Source organism: Canis lupus, chromosome 19 (genome assembly GCF_048164855.1).
Source record: "Canis lupus baileyi chromosome 19, mCanLup2.hap1, whole genome shotgun sequence".
NCBI lineage: Eukaryota > Metazoa > Chordata > Mammalia > Carnivora > Canidae > Canis > Canis lupus.
This window is the reverse complement of record NC_132856.1, coordinates 9,286,592-9,310,175: the sequence shown is the minus strand read 5'-3', so window position 1 is coordinate 9,310,175 and position 23,584 is coordinate 9,286,592. Positions and strand designations below refer to the sequence as shown.

The 23,584-nt window shown below is 45.6% G+C and overlaps 1 protein-coding gene across 9 annotated transcripts in view; it reads right to left on the bottom strand.

Moving 5' to 3' along the window:
- The window catches only part of ATP2B2 (ATPase plasma membrane Ca2+ transporting 2), a 372,053-nt gene that overhangs the window by 284,298 nt on the left and 64,171 nt on the right, over positions 1-23,584 (bottom strand). For all 9 annotated transcript variants that reach the window (XM_072785140.1, XM_072785138.1, XM_072785142.1 and 6 more), the window contains exon 2: positions 3,941-3,985. The gene's annotated coding sequence lies outside the window, so the exon portion shown is untranslated. The remainder of the gene's footprint in view (positions 1-3,940; positions 3,986-23,584) is intronic.

Sequence of the window (23,584 nt, the reverse complement as noted above, 5' to 3'; positions counted from 1 at the left end):
TTCTCCACCATTGATTTGGTAAAGCAGTTTCACCTTTGAATTGATGCCTAGAAAAATTTTTTTTTAAATTTTGAGTTTTAATGTCCAGAAGCCCATTTAAATGATTTGATTGTTCATAGATAACTTGCTGGTTCACACTGCAGTAGATGTACTTCAGAGTTTCTTATCCTTTTGTATGCTTAACTCCTTTCTTTTGTCTTGACCTTGAGCAGCCAATCTGTGGTGGCTGGGCGTACCAGGAACGGCCATACTTTTGCTGCTGGGTCTTGCTTGAGAGGTGAGGTGTTACTCAGGGGCACTGTGTGCATTCAGTGTCTGCATCACACCTTCCTGGGGGCCTCTTTTTTTTTTATTTATTCATGATAGGCACACAGTGAGAGAGAGAGAGAGGCAGAGACACAGGCAGAGGGAGAAGCAGGCTCCATGCACCGGGAGCCTGACGTGGGATTCGATCCCGGATCTCCAGGATCGCGCCCTGGGCCAAAGGCAGGCGCCAAACCGCTGCGCCACCCAGGGATCCCCCTGGGGGCCTCTTAAAGGCAGGGACAATGTCTTCTTCATCAATATCCCTGCTCCCACTCCAGCTTCAAGTGCACTACTCTGCAAAGTAGTGGCCACAGTCATGGGGAAGAGGCTGTCCCTATTATAGGCTAAAGTGTGACCACCCCCTCCATATTCATGGTCCTAACACCCAGGACCTCAGAACATGGCTGTGTTTGGAGATATTGTCTCTGAAGAGGTAATTATGGTAAAATTAGGTCATTAGGGTGAATCCTAATCCAATAGACTGGTGTCCTTTTAAGAAGGGGAAGATTAGGACACAGACAAACAGATAGGGGTACAGCAGACCCTGTGAGGACACAGGGAGAAGGCAGCCATCTGGCCAAGGAGAGAGATGTCAAAAGAAACCAAACCTGCCGACACCTTGATCTCAGACTTCTGGCCTCCACAACTGGGAGAAAATTAATTTCCAGTGTCTAAGCCACCCTGTCTGCGGTATTTTTTTATTCTTAATAAACTAATACAGCCCCTCAAACCAGTGCTCTCAGAACCATAGCTCAAGGGATAGAAGAATACCAAGTGGCATTGCCATTGCTTTTTAAAAATGTGGTTTTTTTTTGTTTTTAAGATTTTATTTATTTATTCATGAGAGACACACAGAGAGAGGCAGAGACATAGGCAGAGGGAGAAGCAGGCTCCCTGCAGGGATCCCGATGCAGGAATTGATCCTGGGACCCCAGGATCATGACCTGAGCCAAAGGCAGATGCTCAACTGCTAAGCCCAAGTTTTAAAGAATATTTTAAGGAAAAGAAAGCTTTAGAATGAAAAGTAACAATATAACCATTTTTCCTATACAACAGATTGGCAAAATGTACACACACACACACACACACACACACGTGTGCGCGCGTGCGTGTCATGAGGAGTGGGCTGGGGTGGAGAATTTTTTCTTAATTGTAACTACTATTCATGAGAAACAGTTAACATTCCACTGTGGGTGGTCAGAAATGCAGAAAACACAAAGGAGAAAGTAAGTCACCTGTTACTCCCCACACTTTAGTATCTGTTTCTTCAATCTTCTTTCTCTGCGCCCTACCTTATTTACTTGTTTTTTTCTACCCATTTAAAAAAAAAATGTAGTCAGGATTAATTTTGGGAAACTGCCTTTTCACTTAATACTAAAATATGACCATTTTCCCCAACATTATTAAAAATTCATTTCAAACCGTATTCAGTGGCTGCCCAGAATCGTCCATGTGCCAAAATGGGCTCCCCCAATCTCCTGCTGCTAGACACACACATTGTTTTCTATTTTTTAACAGATATAAATAATGCTATGATAAACATCCTTGTAGATAAATCTTTGTACACATCCTAGTCTATTTCCTCAGGGCAAATTTCCCAGAAGTGGAATTACTGGTTACTTACATTCTGAAAGAGGAAATTTTTAAAGATTCTTAAAGGTCTCTAGCAGGTTATGCCTCTGTAGGGAATTTATCAATTTCTGACCACACATATTAAAAGCTCCCTAGAGTCTGTATTGTAATTTTAGGCATCTCTTTTTTTTTTTTTTTTTTTTTAAAGCAAGAATAAAGAAGACCTGGGTTACCTGGCCATAGCCAATGCAAGAGAGTGAGGTTCATCTCTGGCTACAATGAAGTTGCCCTTCAAGTGAGAGCCTGCTTACTTAGCAAGGAAAGGGAGCAAGGTGGGACTTTAATGGAGGGAAGAAACCAACTCCACCTTATTTTCGAAAAAAAAAAAAAAGATCATGATTTGGCTCTCTAGCTCATCACTGCAGCAGAATCAGAAGGAGGCCATGCTCACCTCTGATAGCTCCTTAATCCTTCCCAGCATCACCTTTTGCTTTTCCATCAAAACTTACCCATCCCACGTCCCAGTTCCCTGAGGCCCAGGTACCTTCTGGAGCTAACCTGGTCAGATAATTTCTACCATGAATGCAAGTAACCATGGGATACTAGACCGCCCCAGATAGCATTTGGGGGTGGTGAGGGTGGGGAATATCCAAGTGCCATGTGCTTGGTACATAAAACAGAAAACAGAGAAAACTCAAATTGCATATAATCTCGCAATTTGGAAATAATCACTACTAACCTTCAGTTGACATTTTAATAGAAGCTTTCAAAGCTTCGTCCTCATCCTCCCCCTAAGAGTGAGTGACACAGATGGCGATTTGGGTAGTGTGACGGGTGGGCAGGAGGGGGTGTCGGGTGGAGAGGGCTCTATCCAATCACACACCTGGGGGCAACTGCTGATTCCACCTGGGAGTGAAGCCAGCTCCACACACAGCCACCCAGAGGAAGGATGATTTATCCCAGGTTGTTGCCCCAGGCCATCGGCAATGAATCAAGTTGGCTTGTCCTAGAGAACTCCAGACCATCCCTCAAGCAAGCGGCTATGTCTCCAAATGTTTGTTTGTAAACAGATGGTTTGGAGTAAAGGGCATGCTTTCCCAGGAATATCATGGTGGTAAAGGTCATAGCCCCCAGAGGCCTCACCCGCCCAGGACAGAAGCCAAAGACAGCACTGCCAGAGCCAGCTCCACAAACACAATCACTAAGCTACCAGAAATGTCCTCAGCAGGCCCCCAAACCCTTGTTGCCCCAAGCCCTACCCAGGCTGGGCCCAGGACACTCTGTGTAAGGCTCCTTCTTCTCAATTCCAAAATCAGAAAACCCCTCACTGTGGCTGACCCCAGCAAGAGAGTAAGCAAAAAGTAATTGGATGGCATTAAAAGATATTAAAGTATGAATGACTGATATGATAGGCCTGTAACTCACACATGAATATTGCTTTTTATTGCAAAAGAACATTTACTCATCCAAGCACACCTGTATTTTGGTAGACTATCACACCCAGGTAAAGTGGTCACACACAGGCCCTGAGGGGAAGCAGGAAGTCACATTTAGGAAATATGCCCAAACTGTAGCTTCAGCTCTGCTTCTGGCTTCCCTCCTCCTCCACTGCCACACACAGGTTTTTGGGAGTGGTTGTGAGAGCTTCGGTGCAGGGAAGAAGGTTAGAAAGGCTGGGGCAGACAGGACAGTGGCAGTGAGGAGAGTGGAGGTGGGTCTGCAAACAAGGCGTTCCTAAAATGGGTCCATTAATGATGCTAAGGATGTGCCCAGGTGTGAGAGGGGATTCTAAGTCCCTTCATTTTTTTTTTTTTTAAAGGTATGTATGTATGTATGTACGTATTTATGATAGTCACACACAGAGAGAGAGAGAGAGAGAGAGAGAGAGAGGCAGAGACACAGGCACAGGGAGAAGCAGGCTCCATGCACCAGGAGCCCGACGTGGGATTCGATCCCGTCTCCAGGATCAGCCCCGGGCCAAAGGCAGGCGTGCCAAACCGCTGTGCCACCCAGGGATCCCAGTCCCTTCAGGTGAACTAGGGGTTTTGGCTCTCATACTCACCTATCTCCTGGGCTCCTCTCAGTCTGTATTCCGGGTGTGGGAAACCTACAAGCAAATGAGATGGAGATCAGAAAGGTCTGTCAGAAGCACTTGTATTTTCCAGGTCACAAACTGGTGGCCAGATTCAGATCTGGTTGTTTAAAATTCAATATTTGAACTGATCCCAGTATTTAGAAACTGGGGGGATTTCATGCAAAAGTCTGGCTTTCTGGCTTCTCCAGGGACAGCTGCACCTCTGGGCCAGGTGCCAGCAGACCAGTAATGGGCTGGAGCCATGTGGGCTATCTCCTCGAGCCCACAAATGCTCCCCAATCCCAACCTAACTGGCCACTGTGAGTGCTTGACTGTGCCATCCCTGCTGTGGGGTCTGCTGCCAGGACCCGCACAGGCAGGTGTGTTCCCCTTTCAGACCTGGCTGGGCTCCTTCCCCTCTCTTCCCTTTTCCCGCTCCAGACGCATACACTAGAAGTCTGGAGGGAGAATGCCAGGTTGCTCCCTTGGAGTAATCAAGGGTAAGAAGATGGAGTCAGATTCTAGATATGGTTTTGATTTGAGGCCCTGCTGCCCCCTGCCCCCACTCATCCCTTTCCAGTACCCTTGCTCTGCAGCTCTGGGGGGCTGAATCAGGCAGGGTCCTCAGGGCTTAATAAAGGACCTCTTCATAAAAATGTGGGCAGGAGCGGTGCAGTTTCCCTAGGGAAAGTAGAGTGGAGATTCTGCTACTAACACCCCTAGGGTGTGGGAAGGGGTAATGGTTTCCAGAACCAGGCATAGGGAAGACGCCTGACAGGAGCTGTCATCTGGGGTCAAGGCACACAGCCATCCCAAGGTGATCCTAAGGGAGACAGCTGGAGACTAAATAACATGTCTCCCTGCCCCCCTCACTGTATATCCTGCTAGAGCTCCCCATTGGCCCAAGCCAACAGGAAGCCAGAGAGGGGAGGAAGTGCACTGATGAGTGCAGGTCATCTCCTAGGGCACAGGGCAGTGGGGAGAGGGTACAGAGTGGTCTCAAGGGGCAAATAGCAGATGTCCAGTACAGTGGCCCTGCCTTTCTGTACGCTATTCATCCTTCAGGCCCGAAGCCAAAGCTAACCAGGTCGTACCAAGTGTCAGGAGCTCAATGACACCCTCACAGCTATTAGTTGGCATCTCTGTTCTGCTCACCTGGACTGAGCCCTGCTCCACCGCACCCCCCCTAGTACCCGGAACCTGGCCCACACTCTGAGGTCCTCTTGCCACCTCTGTCTGTTCTCCTCCACTGGATGCCCTTCAAACTCCTCTCACTGTGGAGCCAGGCTGTCCCCTTCCTGGAAAGACAGCCAGCCCAGAGTTCACAGAGATCCAGGAGCAGAACTGCAGGGAACCCACAGGCAGGAGGCTGACATGGAACAGTCATGGAGACAAAGTGGTCACCTGAGAACTCCCCTCCCCAAAACTGTTCTGGGAAAAACTCGAGCCTGACAAGAGGCAGCCATGTGCAGGATTTCATGGAACCCAGCACCAGAAATGACCCAGGAGATCACCTGCTCTGGCACTTGCTTTGTACAGATGGAGAAACAGAGGCCAAGAGATGGGTGGGATTGCACAGGCCATACAGCCAGAGAGTGGCAGAGACAGTGTTTTGTTCACCCCCCAGGGTATCCCTGCCCCTTAGCCTGGAATACAGGAGAGCTTGGCCAGGCCAAGGAGACTGATATTAGGCTGGCGTTGCTCAATAGCAATTTTACAACATTGAGGGATCCTCAGTTCATTTACTCCTCACCCCAACTGTTGGAGGCAGGTACTGTTAGAATTTACGTGTTACATATGAGGAAGTTGATTCCCAGAGAAATTACCTAATAGGCCTTAAGCCAGCATAGGAGGTGAGTTCTGGAACAGAGGCAACAATACTGACAACAATTATAGTAAACAGCAAGAGACTAGGATGCTTTCTCTAGGTTGGCCCTGTGCTGAGGTCTTCACACACATCATCTCATTAAGGGTTTGTTTGTTTTTGCCGTAACTGAAGAGTTTCTTAACTTTTTCCACTTGGCTAAAACACGAAGGATGTATCATATCTATATTGCCAGCTTTGTTGAGATATAATTGACATAGAACATTATGTAAGTTACTACATATTGACTTGATATGCTTATAAATTGCAGAATGATTGCCATCATGGGGTTTAGTAACAGATATATCTGTATATCCTATCCTATAATTACCATTTCTTTTTTGTAGTGAGAACATTTAGGATGTACTCTTAGCAACTTTCAAGTTTTGATTGAATAAGACTAGCCCTGTGGCTATTCAGATGCCTCCTGACCATTTTGTTACACATACTAATTTTTCTGACCCTCTGTTGGCCTCTCCCCAATGCCTTCAGGTCACAGGAGGTAGAAAGCTCAGAACTGGCCACCTGTTACACCCAGTACCCTTCTGGCGATGTTCAAGGGGCTTCCTCAGGCTCCACTGGACCCACCCGCTTCCCACCCAAAGCCCTGAACTCATGTACATGGTAGCAAGGTCTGGAGCTGTAGGCAGCCAGTTGTGCCTCATCAGTGGTGCCCCCATCTTCTCCAACAGAGACTGTTGAGATGAAAGATTGATGAGCAATCTGTCCTTGCTGGTGAATTTTTAATTATGGAAGAAAGAAGACCGACCCCAGCCCCTGGCCCAAACCAGAACTGCAGGGAGAATGATTCTTCAATGTCAACACTGTTAAAATTTCATCCACATTGACAACAGCTATGAACTCTGGGTCCAAGTTTTTTCTGTCTATAAATAAAAGTGAATGGCTGAGACGGAAAGCGATTGGTGGGGAAATCAGCAGCCCCCTAGCATGGAAAGTTCTGGTGTAACATGATGGGGAGTGGGACAAAGACTCTAGAGGTCCTGGGGTGAGTCTGGGCACCAGGGCAATGGGTTTGGGAGCCCGAAGACCATGCCAGTTGTCAGTCTAAGACTCCTGCCTTTCTACATTGCAGGTGACCCCACTTCACACCCTGGATCATCTTATGGTCAAAAAGCTGAGACAGGGCTGAGCTTGGAGCACGGTTGCTGTGTGGGGGCCCCAGGACTATCCTTGTAGAGATAGACCAGACCAGGCGTCGGGTCACTGCCCCATGACTGCAGCATGCCTCTGGGATTGTCTATGACTTACTCAGCCCAGTTTCACAAGCAGCCAGGAAAGGGAAACAAAGGCCCACATTCAAGTCTCTGCTCCATCATCTACTTGCCCGTTTTCTTGAGCAAGTCACTTCAACCTCAGTTTTCTCTTCTATAAAATGGGGATAGAAACAAGCTACTGTGAGGGAGAGGCAGTGGTGAAGATAAAATGGAGAGGTTGTGGGGAAAACAACGAGCATTGTGTCCAGTACACAGTGAGTTTCTGAAACATGCTAACCATAACAAGGAAGGAAAAACCACCAGCTCTGTTCTTAAACTGCTTATAAACTAGTGAGAATCTCACACTGGCTAAAAACAAAACTTGCCAGAAAGAATGGAGTAAGGGTAAAATGGTTCTACAAAATATGTGGAGAATTTTGGGGGAAGGGTCATTTTGACTTGGGGGTAGCAAGGCTTCTCTTGGAATATATATATACCTCCAAGTGTTCCATCCTTTGTGAATTCAGGGACTAATCTCTTGTGGGAAGCCTTGCCCAGCCTGATATTCTCTCTATGCAAATTGGGCATCAATTAGGGTGTATCTGGTTCTCAGTATTAGAATTGTTTAGTCAATAAAGTCACAAGTCATTGGCTCCCAGGGTCCCTGGACTTTTCAACTCATGTCTTGCCTCCTCCAATAGTCTTCTCAGAATTGCTTCAGTGCACATGGATCCTACTCTTTCATGTACCACTAGCACCCAAAGCCCAAACTACATGCCCTAAACAGCCTGCTTACAGGGAAGCCCTGGGTTCTAGTCCCAGCTCAGCTCTCTGCTCCCTGTGAGACATTGGCCAAATGCCAGCCACTCAGCTGGGCTTCAGTTTCCTTATCAGTGAGGAAGGGGGTTGGAGTCCCCTAGAGTAAGCTCTGGCGGAGCACTCACTAGTCTTTTGAGAGGCTCCCTAAAACAGGGCACCAGGTTTCATTCTGTAGCCTTCACCTTCCTCGTAGATTTCACAAAGCAGCAACACATCAAAGCTCTAAGTCCTGCAACCTACAAATCAGTTTAGTTTTGCTTAACCTAGAATTTCCCAAACTAACTTTATTTGAACCTTGTTTTGAGTAACATCTATTAACATCTCACAAAACCAGGATTCCCCAGCACCCACTTGAGGAAAGCTGGCCCAAAAAATCTCTCAGGAATACCTTCACGTTCTGCCATTCGGTCACTCAGTAAGAATCTGGAGTGTGGAATTTCACTGGTAACTTTTCCAAAATGTCTCTTTTTCATTTCTGGCCAAGACGTAAGGGCACCCTTCTCTAACTCCCATGACAGGCACTGGGTCTAGATCTCTTACATTGTATTGATGGATGTGTCACAGGTTTTTGAGTGAGGGACCAGACCACCGGTATATTTCAGAGCTTGATAAACTCAGTGCCGGAAGCACATAGTGTACACCCCTGAGAATACACGGGTGAGGATTAAAATATTTAACAAGTGGTATGGCCTTGGCAGTTAGCAAGAGGGACACCAGCTATAAACAATCTATAGGGCTCTCCTGACTATGCTTACCAGTCTAATACCAGCCCTGGTAGAAAGAAAGAATGAATGAGTTGCAAGACCCGCATAAGAGACTATAACTAGTAACTAGAGAGAAAAGGCACTTTCTAAGGCAAAGCCCAGTGCTGTGTTTTCCCCTTTCTGGGCAACTCTGGCAAGGCCTTTCAAGATCTGGGGGTAGGGGCAGGGTGGTACAAAGATGATCCCTCACCTCCATGGCCTCAGGCTGGAGCCAAGGCCAGATGAGAAAGTGGGCTTTTCTATGTCCCTCAACAGAGCTGGCAGCAGCTTTAAGATTTCAAATATCCTTCTGAAATCTGAATCTAAAATGGAACATTTTTTTAAGTAAATAATACCCTTGATGTCAGTATTGCTGGAGGAGGCTCAGCAGCATCTAGAAACTCAGAGGTGAGGACATGCAGGGAGCCATCAGAGCACAATACAACCCAAACCTGGGTCTTCTGGTTTCATCCACCAGGCGTCCTGCCTTCAAAGGGTGTGAAGACTTAGCTGGACCCTTTAGGCCTTGGCATAACTGAGAGACACTATTTTCTGATCATACCTGTTAATGCCACAGAAAAATTCAAAAAGGTTACAGGCTGGGGACTCTGCACTGTCATGGGTTTTGGGGATCCTAGGTCAAGGATGAGGGGTGCTGGAGATATGGTGGAGGAGTCTGGTGGCTGAAGGTAAGATTAGAATGGGTCAGGGCCCTCTCTGAGTGACAGGAAGCACCTGATGCCTGCCAAGCTCTGGGATGGGACAGCTTCAGATTTCCATATTGGTTTCCCTCTTCGTCAGGATTTGAAGCAGATACCACCTGGTTTAAGTTACAGAATCCGGCTCATGGCTTTCTGACCCTTAGCTTCTGGGAGGCTTGTGGGGGAGGTGTGAGTCCTTAGGAGAGGCCAGGCCCAGGGCACATCGGGAGGGCTCAGAAGAGAGTGGCCAAGCCAGGACTGGCCTGATGCTTCCAAAACAGAGTTTTCTGCTTTGGGGCAGGAGTACCCCCCACCCCCACTGCCATCCCATGATATTAAAGCACACTGCAAGGAAGCTTCTCCCCAAGGAGTGGCTACTCTAAGGGGAGAGTCTCTATTGAGTCCTAGCTTACCTTTAACACCTCTCCATAGCTTGCTAAGTTCTCTAGCAACCAAGGAGAACTGTCCTCCATCGCTGAAAAGTAATGTCTATGTAGAATTTATCAACATTAACAGTTTGCCTTCCTTTTTCAAGTATTTTCACGGTTACTTTCTATTTATGACAGCTGTTACCATTTTTTTTCCCATTTATGGTAGCAATAAGGCTTCATTCTAAATGTATTTTGGTTAAAAAAAATAGTTCATTTGAATAAAAACATTAAGTACTTTTCAGTACAGGTGATCACATCTACAGGTGTGGAGAGAGGTATATGAATGACCGAGTCTGGGAAACATTCATCTAGTCCAACCTGCCCACATCACAGATGGGTACACTGAGTCTAGATGGGAGGGGCTTACTCAAGGACACACAATTAACTGCAAGAGCTCGGATGATGCACTCAGGGTCAGGGTCTCCAGACTCTTTCTGCTTGGTCATCTCTTCTTTGTAAAGCCAATCTGTGAACACCTCCCTTAGTGTGGTCTTCATAGTGTAGGAAAAATGTGGCCTATTCTGCAGAGACCATAACTGAGACTTCTTTTTATTCCATGGACCCAGTCATGGAATTGATGTTCATTGGGTATCTGGTAAAAGGGATGGGTCAATGGGTGGGTGTGTTGGTGGGTGAATGGGTGAGGGAAAAGACAGATAAGTAGATATATGGAAATAAAGATGGAAAGAGAAGGGGATGGGTTGGATGGATGGATGGATGGATGGATGGAAAGTCACGTAAGTGGACAGATGGAAATATGGATGGAGAGACAAGGGGATAGATGGATAGATGAAGATATGAATGAATAAATTGTTTGGCCAAGGACTTAGGGTATCCCTCCTCTGTTCAACTCATCCATTCATTCTGTTAGAGAACTAGCAAAAATTTCTCTAAGACAAAAGAATTAACGGTGACATTTCAGATACCATGATAGACTGGTAGAGAAGGAACCCTTTCCTGGCTTTTCCTGACCTCAAGGTAAAGATGAACAACAATGACCAGGGAGGCCAGAGCCTCACTTCTCATTTTGCTTTTGAAACTCACACTCTGATCTTGGATGAATTCCCTCCCTATCCTGGGCCTATGTTTCTCCATGTGTAAAATAAAGAGGGTGAATCCAATGAGTCACACTATCTCAGCATCCTGTGTGCCCCCTGGGGCCTAGCAGAGGCCAAAGCATCCCCAACCATCTCCAATGCTGCCAGCAGGAACTGAATCCATCAGTTGGACTTGGTTTCCTTAAGAGGTGAGCACCTTTCTGCAAAGTGACGTGCTAAAAGCAGTCAGGCAATCAAGTAGCCCCCAGGAATGGAATCTACAATGCCTTTGAAACCAGTGTATTCCATCTTGCTTTGCTTTTGAAACCATGTATTTAAAGGAGAAAACATCAGAAAGGCTGGTGACATGAGGTCAAGTCCTTAGTCTCCTAAATGATGGATCCCTTCACATATACAACTGTCATGTGCAGGATTGGATACCCTAGAAGTCAGAAGACAAGGGAAGGGCTGGAGGGAGAGCTCAGACCACAGATCAGCCAGGCTAGGGTGCAAATCCTGCCCTTGACCCTTCTTAGCTATGCAATTTTGAGCTACTTCCCCCATCTCTCTGAGCCTTATCATCATCTTCTTCCAATATGGGGACATATTAGCTAGCTCTTTCCTTTGTTGGATGGTTGTGAAAATTAAAGGTCATCTATGTACATGGTTGGGCTCCACAGATGTTAGCTAATAGTCCTTCCAACCTGTGAACTGTAAGGAGATCCTAGATCTTGTCCAGTAGGATTTGTCCCCTGGGAATGGACATGGGAACAAACATGGGAATGGATGTTTGTTCATTTACTAAGGTAACTAAGCATCTACAATGTGCTAGGCCCTCTCCTCTGCTCTGAGGACTCAGTGGTGAGCTAAGGCAGCCCAGTGTCTGATCTTGTGTAGTTTAAAGTCTGGGAGAGGAGGTAGGGAGATGATCATTTACCAACTGGTCATTCAAATAAATGTGAAGCATCACTGAGATATGTTCTGTGAAGGGGAAAGTGTGGTGGAGGAGGGGCTACATCGTGGAGACCAATTTGTTCTGGGGCAGAGTTATCAGGGAAGTGACTTGAGCTGAGACCTGGAGGACATACAGGCAGTGAGCAGGTATAGGTGTTGGAGGTGGGAGAGTAATGGGGACAGGTAGAGAGATTTAGCAAGTACAAAGGCCCTGTAGCAGAAGGAGCTCCGTGTGTTCAAGGATCAGAAAGGAAGCCAGTGTGGCTGGAGCACAGAGCGTGGAAAGCCGAAGATGTGGACAGGGGCCTGACCACCCAGAGACTCATGGGTCACATCAGGGTTTTCAGTTTTTTCCTGGGGAAATGGGAAGCCATAAAGGGGCACAAAGTCGAAGAGTAAGGTGCCCGGTTACTGCAATGTAGAGAATGGATATAGGGAACCCAGAGGGGAGGCTGACAGGAGTAAGGCAGTCATGACACTGTCCAGGCAAGGAACAACAGTGTCCCTGACTGGGTCGTGACCAGACAGTGGAAAACAGCCAGGAACAGCTCTCATCCAAGCTTTGGCAAGTTACGAACAAGCAGGGGAGTGTGCCTGTGAGGTCTACTAGGACCTCTCCTGTCCCTTTCAATGTGGTCTCTTAAAACACTAGCACTCAATGTCAGCCCCATGGACCAAGGCAGGTCCTCCACAGAGGCCTTGGTGCAGGACAACTTTGCTGGATGTCCATGCAGTAGTTAAGGTGATGCCATTTACAATGCTCACAGAGACTCTACAGTTTACAACCACCTTTCACAGCCTTTACCTTACTTGATCCTCACAGCCACTGTTAATAGGAGAGAACTCCAAACCACAACTTCTTTCCTGATTCTCTCTTGAAGAACAAAAACAATAAGACCCATGGTAACCACTGCTGTACGGTTGATTCTCATTATTAGCAGTAGTTAGGTTCTATAAAGTCTCCATGAACACTGAATTAGTGAAGAGCCAACCACTACTCTCAGGAAAATACAGGGTGAGGTTCCTGAGAGCCTCTCTCCACAGTATTTTTATCAACTGATTAATACATACCTTTGTTTTGTGAGTGTTTCTGTATAAAGACACCTTATTCAATATCTACCACAGATTTGTTAACATTAAAGTCATGGCCAACAGACAGCACTGTAACTCAGGCTTGTGAGTGAAGACTTCCAACACATGCATTTTCTCCAAAAGACACACCACAGCCTTCTGGGCTTGGGAACACTAGACAGAGCTTCAGCACTGCACTTGGGGACCCTTTTAAACAGCAGAGTCACCAACAAAAAGTGCAAAAATGTGAAAAACATGGCACCACGTAGACCACAGAAAAGCCCAGTTGTTGCCATACAAGAGCTGAACCCAGAAGGTAGGGGGGACACCTTGTTCAAGCTCAGATAAGAATTTGTGCACTGGGGGACTCAAATTTTCGTTGCTCTGCAAGTATCTTCAAATGACTGCAAGAGCACCCTGAATATTGATTTTGGGGTTACAAATAAATTAGTAAGTAGGTGAATTTAATAAACAACCTGGAATCTGTGAAGAAAGAATGAGGATTGACTTTATTTACTGTTCTTTGGCTGACTTCACACATTTTCATTGAAGGCCTCCCATGTGCTATGTGCCCCCCTTTGAGTGCTGGGGCAGGGAGTACAGAGCCTACTCATGGCACTGACTGACTCCTTATTTGTTGAGCACATGCTGCAGGCCAGGCATCGTACAGTCTTGCCACAGGCACCATCTCGCCTCCCCACCCTGTGGTAAGTGCTGCTATTTGTCAGAGGAGATGGTAGCAGGAGGCGGGGCCCACAGTTGGAAAGTGGCCCTGTGGGAATGAAAACCAGGGGTGCTCCCTCCAGAGTCCAGCTCCACACCCCACACCCCATACGCCTAAGCTTCATCTGCATACCCGCATTCTAAAAACTGTTTTCACACCAGATTTCTTAAAACTCTGTTCATTTTCCTCTTCCTGCCAAGTAAGCAGTTAAACTCACAAACTATATTAATCCCTGGCATAAGTTCATTTAAACAAAATATTGCCAAGCAACGAAAGGCAGAAATCCTCTTATGACCCACATGGGTATCGATACTGTGCTTTGAGGGAGGGCTATACTTCTTAATATGTGATTGCAAACACACCTGAATCCTGGACAAAGAGTCCAGGCAGGAAGAGAAGATAAGTCCCTATCCTGAGATGGAATGACCCCTTGCCATGGTGGTGGTGGGCGGGGGCTGCTGTTGGCTCTCTGGTTTCACTGTGAGTCTCCTGGATCCTCATAGACAATGAAAAGCAATACTCAGGTGCCGGATGCTTTTCAGTGAAAACCAGCTTTATGATCCTGATTATTTAACTTCCCCAAGTCCCAGACAGTGCATTTAAGGCTCTGTAAAACACTTTCACATTCATGGCTGATTCCACTTCGCTCTAATTGAGAGGTAGGTGGTGACAATATCCCAGTTTAGAGATGAGGACCCTGAGACCCAGGGAAGGGGGGATTTACTTGCCAGCGTCACACAGCTGAGCAGGAGACAGAGTGGGGATTGGATTCTATCCTTTGTCTCCCAATGACACAGTCTTTCAACTATGTCCTTGGGTAGAGAAACGATGGTTTCTTCCTTTGAGCTGATAAGCTGTAAATGGGAAAATGTGTTTCAGAAGGAACAAAGCTGAAAAGGAGGGGAGTAAGTGGTGATCTGCATTGCACCTAGGCCACATGGGTTGGTTTGGCACCCCAGCTTGCCGTGTGTCAGGTGCATATCCCGGTGCAAGTTATTACTCTATGCCTCAGTTTCCTTGTCTGCAAGTCTGGAAAACAGTATCTGCCTCAGACAGTGGTTGCAAGGATTAAATGAGTCAATATTTGTAAAGTGCTTAGCACAGAGTTTGCCATTTGGTAAATGCTATATATGAATACTCATTAAAAATGTAAAAAATTAACCTACAGGCATAAATCAGAAGGGAAAAGCATTTGCCAAATTTGTTGTTACCCAGAACTTTCTATTTCTTAATTCAGTTGAACTACATGTTGATTTCTTATAACTAATATTACTATTAATAATCAAGTGGCAATTCCAACTTTCCTACCTTAGGAAACTCAGATAGGTACAGAGTTGTACTAAAACTTTGCTTGTAAATATTATTAACCCATTTTATAGATGAGGACTCCTGAAGCTCAGAGAGGTGAAGTGACTTGCCCAAGGTCACACAGCTGGTAAGTGGCAGAGCTAGGATTCAAATCCAGCTCCACCCAGCAGTAAGGCCTGTGTTATTAATCACTCTGCCTCCAGCTGAATCAGTGGCACCCAAGCTCCTGTTAATTGAGACAGGTTCCTGGAGGTCCAGGCTTTGGGAGAGAAGGTCTTTGCCAAGGGACTGCTATAGACACAGTGGGACAGACCATATTCCCACCCCCAGGCTGGGAGAACTAGGGCTCCACACACCACCCTGCCTCCCTTAAAGGAGAAGCACTGGGTCCCTGCAATCTGAGTAACATGAAGTAGAAATGGCTGAATGTCAAACATAGCTTCAGGATTAAAATTGCAGACCACTCTTTGGAAGATGCCAGAAGATTTAATAGCATTGCTGTCAATTTCCCAGCATATTTCTTATAGGAAAAGTCTCAGGAAGGCTGTATCTTTTACCCTAAGTGGTTTGTGTTCAAAACTAAAATATTGTCCCACAGATCCAGAAGAGAGTATGGACTTTGAAGTCAATGTGAAGTAGGCTCACAAGGTCCTCTGCTTGGACCCGGAAACTCAGTTTTGAGGTCTGGCTCAGCTACTACCTTGCTGTGTGATCTCAGAAAAATCCTTTCCCCCTCTGTGTCTCATGAGCAGTGGGCAGCAACCTTGGATAGACTCTAACCTGCAGATGATTTTTTTTTTTGGTTTGGCTTAAAGAGAGCTTTAAAAATCAGAAAAATTATATATAAAAGTGCAGACTTCTCGATTTTCTTAAAAATGGGAATACTTGGCTCCTGGATCCCACATTCCTACAAGGCTGATTACTGGATGGCACTGAATTGACTATTCCCTTAGCAGGGCCATAGTTCTACCACCCCCTCACTGTTACCCCTACCTTTCCACAGCATAGCACTTGCCTGGCCCTGGGGACATTTGAGCTTGCCACCACCCCTAGGTAAGGTCAGTATTCTCTGTGGGTCCTTCAAGTACTAATGTCCACTAGTTTCAAGAGTGTCCCTCCACATTAGCTGTCATTGTTCTGAGGCCCAGTTGGGACAGGGACCTTACTTCCCTCACCCTGGTTAACCCAGGGCCTGGCCTATGGCAGGTGCTTCATAAATTTCAGATGAAATACTCTGAGACTGTGGTAAGCTGGAATGAGAAGTGGATGAGTCAGGAGGGCCTGGCTTTGAGATCTGGCCCTGCCACACTGGGACACAGAGCACTGATGAGTCCCTTTCTCTCTCCTAATCCTGTTTTTGCATCTAAAGATGTCTGCCAAGCCCCCTGCAGGTGGCTCAGCTGACAAGGCCCTGCAAAGTCTAGGACATTGAGGTCCTGGCTTGGTCCCCCCAATGTCACTGGGCCCTTGTGCAGTGACAGCGCAGGGACAGTGAGGCCCTGTAGACCTGCCGCTCATCTCTGCTCCCCTGATCAGCTCCCCTGCTGCCTGGCTGGAGGGCACAGCACTGCCATGAGCCCCACTGGGAGCTGCGGGCTCCTAGGGAAAATGAGGGCATTCGATGCAGGTAGTAATGTCTTTGAATGATTTCTGACTGAGCCCTCAGAGGCTCTGGCTGAGTCAGGGCCCCTTGAAATGAAGATGATAAAAGGCAAGGATATGCAGGGGCTGGTTAAGACCAGGGGCCCTGAGCAATATGTGTGTGGGGTTGGAACCATCACTTTGCCACTGTGTAACCTTGGTGGAATGGCAGCCTCTCTGAGCTTCTCTTCTAATCACTATCCTACAGGGTGATTGTGAGATTTAAATGATTAACATATTGTATGCTTCATAAATGCTATTTCTACCCTTCTCCTGCTTCCCAAATGTTCCTGCGGTACAATGATGGAATAACGTAGGATAGGATTCCCTCCATCCTATATTTGCCACCCCTCCCCAGAAACAATATACTTTTCTTTTTCCAAATCCCACCCTCTGGAAACCTAATACTGATGATTCATTCTGTGAGGTCAACAAGTTCTTGTTTATTCATAGACATGGACCAAGACTGAGCCTTATCAGCCTTAACACTTTAGCATGAATTTGTTCAAATCAAATGACTTCTTTCCTGAGGGTAAGATATGGGGAGGCGGATTGTGATGAAATGAGGACACAACATGGAAATACTGACTCTTCATAGGGGCTACTGGGTGGGCAAGAAAAACTGGAAACCTGCCTGGAGAGGTAGACTAACTTAACCTTTACTACTCTAGCACTTTTCTAGAACAATACCTCTAAGCAAAAGCTTAGACAACGTATATTCTTGGGCATCTGCCAGCAGCCACATGAGATTCTCAGTCCAGCCTCCATACTAATGTCATGGCAGGATAGCCTGGTTGTTGTCCACCCAACAACCCTTCACCTCTCATTCTCCATGCTGCCAAGACATAGCAGAGACAGGAAATGCCTGACACTCACTTTCTCACACTCCCTCCCAGCTAAGGATACCTTCTGACCCATCCTGTAAGACTTCTGCTAGAGGGATCCCAGAAAAGGTTTCCCTCCCCAGTCCAAAGAGAGAGACACACAAGGAGAACCCTTCTTCCTTGCCCTGTTCTTCCTATCTTTGGATATTTCCCTGTAAGGAGGTAAGACTTGAAGCAATGGCAGCCATTTGGCAGCCATGAGACTGACACAATGAGATGGCACTGGATCCTACGGAATCAACCTGGGGAGCTTCTTCTACCAGGCATTGATTACTTTAGTACTTCCTTATGTGTTCCATTACCTGCAGGTGAAATGCTCCCTCCTCATGCTCAAGACAGCTGAAGCCATGTGACCTGATTATAGTCAACTTGGTATTAGTTGGCAGTGATGGCTACATGGCAATACTCTGGCTTCCATGGTTTCAATATCTAACATAGCACTGTATCCCAAGGTGACACTATTGGGGTTCTATTCAATTCAGCCTGGGAGATATTACCAGGGGTGGCCCACTCCGCCACTCAAGAAGTAGACCTTTCAGGGTCTCTTATGGATGTACAATGCCAGCCCCTGATCCCAATCAGCCTAATGATTTCTTAATGCCAGAGTCTCAGGAATCTCTCTCTATGGCCTTGAGGAAACATATTTTGGGGGAGGGGGTCATTACTACCTAAAAAAATATATATATAAAACATCCCTTTTGGAACCTCTAATCATGGTCTTTGAAGGCTGAGAGAACCCAGCACAGCCCATGTGAGTCATCCCCCTGCCTCCAGAGGGATGGCCTGTTCTCTCCAAGTAAGTATACATGATTTCCTTCTGCATCCTGACCCCATGTCAGGCCAGCCAGTTCACCCAGAAGGACCCTTGCCCCCCCCCAACTAAGTATCTCCTTTGTGCACCTCCTAGGACCTAGAGCTCCATATGCCATACCTTCTATGTAAGCCTTTGCCCTCTGCCAGAATAAAAAGTGCTTCACTTTTCCTAGGAATGAACTTCAGATCACTCTTTCAAGGAGCAGGTTTGGTGGGGAAGCCTTATTATACACAGAGTCAGGGCTCTTTGTCAGAAGGCTTAGAGGTTTGAATTGGTTCTATCAGGAAGACAAAACAGTGTGTCACTCAGCTTGAGGCTGTCACAAAGGAGAGGGAGATGACCCCTCGCATGGAAACTAGAGGGAGGCAAACTATCTGATGGAGAACAGAGCCTTTCAATGCTCCCAGGATCGTAAGCTGAGCATCCACAGAAATCAGTGAGTACCCACTGTCCTCAGTGTGTGGGAGGTGATAGGGTATGGTGGGGACTGGGGCGGGGGGGGGGGCAGCTTGAAGAGTGCCCACCATTCAGCTCAGGGTTGCCTGGGTTTCTATGTGTTCAAGAGAAGCTGAAAATCCAGACTTTTCCATGACATCACTCAATTTGGGGATTTTGGCAACTAATTCCAGTTTAAAACAGCAGGCAGGATAATGCAATGTACACAAAATTAGACATGTGTCCACAGGATTAGCCTAAAGACCTCCAGTTTGGAGGCTGTGGTTTAGAGTTTTGGTGTTTAGTGCTGTAGGTCAAGTAATCAGGAAGCAGCTTTAAAAGCTACATGTGGTCCCCCTCCCTTCACCAATGACATCCTGAGGACACAAGGCAATATGACTTTCTGGCTCTTAGGTATGTGCAGTAGTGAGGTTTTCCCACTACACTCACATGCCATTTCTTGCCATGTTCTGAGACCATGAAGCCCACCCTACCCCCTTCCCCCAAACTCTCCAGTGTTCTGAGCACTTGGGATTGCAGGGACAGACAAGAATTGGAGGCTGCTGTCTAGCACAGTCTGTGATTTGGCCTTGGTGGAAAATTCCACCAGCTCCTCCCAGGTAGCATTTTGCATACAGTGACGACACAGCATCCACAGGCATCCTTCCATAAAGCCCTGCTCTTCCCTGACAAGGATGGCGCCCTCTCGGTCATCCTCATTGATCCCTGCCAGCTTTGCACTGACCAGGCAAGGCAGGCCTCTGCAAATGGTCCCCTGGGGGGTGTTTTGCTAAGTGCTCCTCGGCCCCAGCTCAAAGAGATTTCTGCGTGCAAGGAAGCTATCAGGGTGGCTCTGAGTCACTCCTAGGCCTTCCTGCTGGGCTTCCTGGGGACATGGAAGAGCCACCCAGGGCCTCAAAACCTGCACAAGTGCTCAGAGACACAAACTATGCCACTTAGCATCTAGGTGGCCTCCCACAACTATAGATCCTAAGAAAGGCATAAAAGTCCTCGACCTGCTGACCTCACAGGGGTCAGACTGTGGATGAGCCTGATGCAAAAGTGCTGCTCTAATATAAAGGATAATTTGTCTTCCTGTGGCCCTTGAATGCTGCCCTGGCATCAATTCCCCTGCTCTTGCCAACACAGTGACAAGTGGCTTTGCTCACCCAAACACTCCCTGCCTCTAAGTGCCAGGGACCTGCAGACAAAAATGTGAAGTGACAGCAGGGGAGGCTGGGCCACTTCCCAGGAAATGTACAGGGCTGGTCGTGAAGGGCTGGCTCCCTGTGTACACCACCTTTCCATGTTGGAGGAGGCTGGGAAAATGAGCTCACTCAGGTTGATGGCCCCAGATGCCTAAGACCCCAGGGAGGTTAGGAAGAACTTCTAGAAACAGGGATTGCTCTAAAAAGTGAAGCTGGTCCATTGCTTTCCTGATTTAAACTGCTCATGGGACTTCTGCTTCCAGTCAAGATGGAGTAACATAAACCAGCTTATTCTTGTACTTGCAAAAAACCTGAAAATGGGTAAAACATACAAAACTAATTTGTTTGCAATTGGACATCAGACAATGGTCAGTGGTAACTGAGTGGTGGCAAATAAGAGGTGACCTTAGTGATTGCCCCAGATTACTGCCTGAGAGGTTTCCAGGGCACAGCCCAGGAGGAGGAAGCCAGGTAGAAACCAGTGAGCTCCCCGAATTGAGGAGACAGAGCTGAGAGTCCAGGACAGAGCACTGGAGAGACAAGAGGGTACAGAGCAAGCTCTCTGGAGATCAGGAGATGGACCCCCGCCAGTATTCAGTCGAGTAGTGATCTGGCCTAGATGTGAAGAGGCCAGGAAAAGAATCATCTGATTGGGTAAGAAGAATAAGGTCTGCTGTCACCAGCCGACTGGCAACCCTCAGGATTCATGGACTACTGAGTCAAGCACCCAAGAGGGTCTTGCTTCAGTAGGAGTGAGTAACTGGCCATGAAATGAGCACTGCTCTGGTCTCATCTAACAAATATGTAAAGAAGACCACCCCGCTCCTCAAGTCAAACTGCTTCCAAGTAGCGTAACTGTGTCTCAGACAAAGCTCAAGGACATGGACAGGGATACAACAATATCTAGTACCCACCAAGGTAAAAAGTATCTGGAAACCAATAAAAAATGATCAGGCAGGCAAAGAAGTGGGAAATCATAATCAATGAACAATCAATCAAAATGGACTCAGATGCTAGAATGGGTAGATAAGGATGTAGTAACAGTTATTATAACTGGATTCCATATAGTCAAAAAGTCAAACAGAGATAAGACATAAAAAAGGCGTTAGTCAACTTCTAAAGATAAAAATCATAATGTGTGAAATGAACAAAACATTGAATGAGACCAGCAGCAGATCAGAGGGTGCGAAAGGAAGGACCAGTGAACATGAAATCAGTAATAGAAACTACCTGAGACAGAACACAGGAGAAGAGAGAATAAAAAACTGAACACAGCATTGGTGAGCTGTGGGGCAGCATTAAGTGGTCTCACACACTTGTAACTGAAATCCTCAAAGGAGAAAAGGGGAAGGAGTGCAGAAAAAATATTTGATGAACTAATGGCTGAAACATTCCCAACATCTGATGAAAACTATAAACACCCCCAGCCCCAGCAAGCTCAATGAACCTCGGGTGCGAGAAACACAAAGAAAATTATACCAAAGTTCAGCAAAATCAAATTTCTTAAAACAAATGATACAGAGAAAATATTGGAAGCAGCCAGAAAATAAAATATAAATTATATACAGAGAAAGAGGTAATGATGACAGATTTCTCATTGGAAACAATGTAAATGAGAACACAGTGGGGACGATATCTTTAAAATACAGAAAGAATTGTAAACCTATGAGCAAAAATATCTTTCAAAAAACAAAGGCAAAATAAAGACATTTCCAGACACATAAAACCCAAAAGAATTCATTATCATCAGAATCGTACTATAAGAAATGTTAAAGAAAATCTTTCAGACAGAAGGAAAATGATACCAGATGGGAATACAGACACAAGGAATAAAGAAGCATTGTAAATGGGAACCACATAGGCAAATATATAAATTTTTGAAAATTATTCAAAACTTTATAAAAGATTGTGATTGTTTAAATAAAAATAACAAGAGTGTAGTGCTTATAATATACACAAAAGTAATGTGCGTGACAAGAAGTACGAAGGTTCAGGGGAGGAAAATAGAAATCCACCATTGTAAGGCATACTGTGTGCAAAGTGATACCACTTGAAGATAGGCTGGGATAAATTCAAGATCTATTCTATAAATCCTAAAGATACCACTATATCAACAAAACAAATAATTAGAGTTAATAAACTAACAAAGGAAATAATATAGAATTAGACGTTCCATCAATTCAAAAGAGAGGAGAAAAAGAAGAAAAAGGAAACAAAGGCCAGATAGAATGAATGGTGGCATAAGACATTTAAAGCTAACTGTGCCTTTGATCTCAATAAATGCAAGTGGTCTAAACCCCTCAATTAAAAGGCAGATTGTTGGGATCCCTGGGTGGCACAGTGGTTTTGCGCCTGCCTTTGGCCCAGGGCGCGATCCTGGAGACCCGGGATCGAATCCCACATCAGGCTCCCGGTGCATGGAGCCTGCTTCTCCCTCTGCCTGTGTCTCTGCCTCTCTCTCTCTCTGTGACTATCATAAATAAATAAAAATTTAAAAAAATTAAAAAAAAAGGCAGATTGTCAAACTGGATTAAAAAGCAAGACACAGGGATGCCTGGGTGGCTCAGTGGTTGAGTGTATGCCTTTGGCTCGGGTCATGATCCTGGGGTCCTAGGATCGAGTCTCACATTGGGCTCCCCAGAGGGAGCCTGCTTCTCCCTCTGCCTATGTCTTAGCCTCTCTCTCTCTGTCTCTTATGAATAAATAAATAAATAAAACCTTTGAAAAAAAAAGCAAGACACAACTATATGCTGCCTACAAGAGATGCACTTCAACATAAAGTCACAAATATGTCAAAAGGAAAAAAGATACACCATGTTGACACTAATCAAAAAGTGGAGTGACTACATGAATATCAGACAAAGTGGATTTCTCTGCAATTATTCTTGTAAAGAATATTAGCAGGGAAAAAAGAAGGACCTTTCACAATGATAAAGGAGTCAATTTATCAAGAGGACATAATAATTGTAAATGTTTAAGCTCCTAGCAAGAAAGCTTAAAATACACAAAGCAAAAACTGATAGAAATACTAGGAGAAATGGACAAATTCACATCATAGTTAGAGATTTTAGTACTTCTCTCTCAATAACTGATGGAATAAGGGACAAAAATGGGAGAACAGTTCCACAACTATAAGCAAAGACCCAGGCAATTATTTCTTAGATACACTACCAAAAGTACTATTGATGAAAGAACAAGTTGATAAATTGGACCACATCAAAATTTAAATTTCTACTCCTTGAAAGATACTGCTAAGAAAATGAAAAGTCAAGTCACAGCGAAAATATCTACAGACTATAGGTATGATCAAAGATAACTACCCAGAAGATAATAAGGAATGCTCAAAAGTACAAAATGGGGGAAAAGTTTGAACAGACAATTCACCAAAAAAGATATACAGATAGCAAATAAATACTTGGAAAAATGTTCAGCATCACTAATCAGGAGGCAAAAGCAAACTAAAACTACTACCCAGGTATTAGGACAACTAAAGCAAAAAAAGAGTCATGATACCAAGTGTTGGTGAGGATGAGACACAGCTGGAATTCTCAAAACCTGCTGGTGGGAATGTAAAATGGTACCATCACTTTGGAAAACATCTGAGTAGTTTCTTTAAAAGTTTGTTACACACTATGATATCATCCAGCCATTTCACTCTAAGTATTTACCCATGAGAAAGAAAACTATATGTTCACATAAAGATTTGCACATAAATGTTGATAGCAGAATTATGTGTAATATTCCCAAATTGGAAGCAACTGAATTGTTCATCTCTAGGTGAACA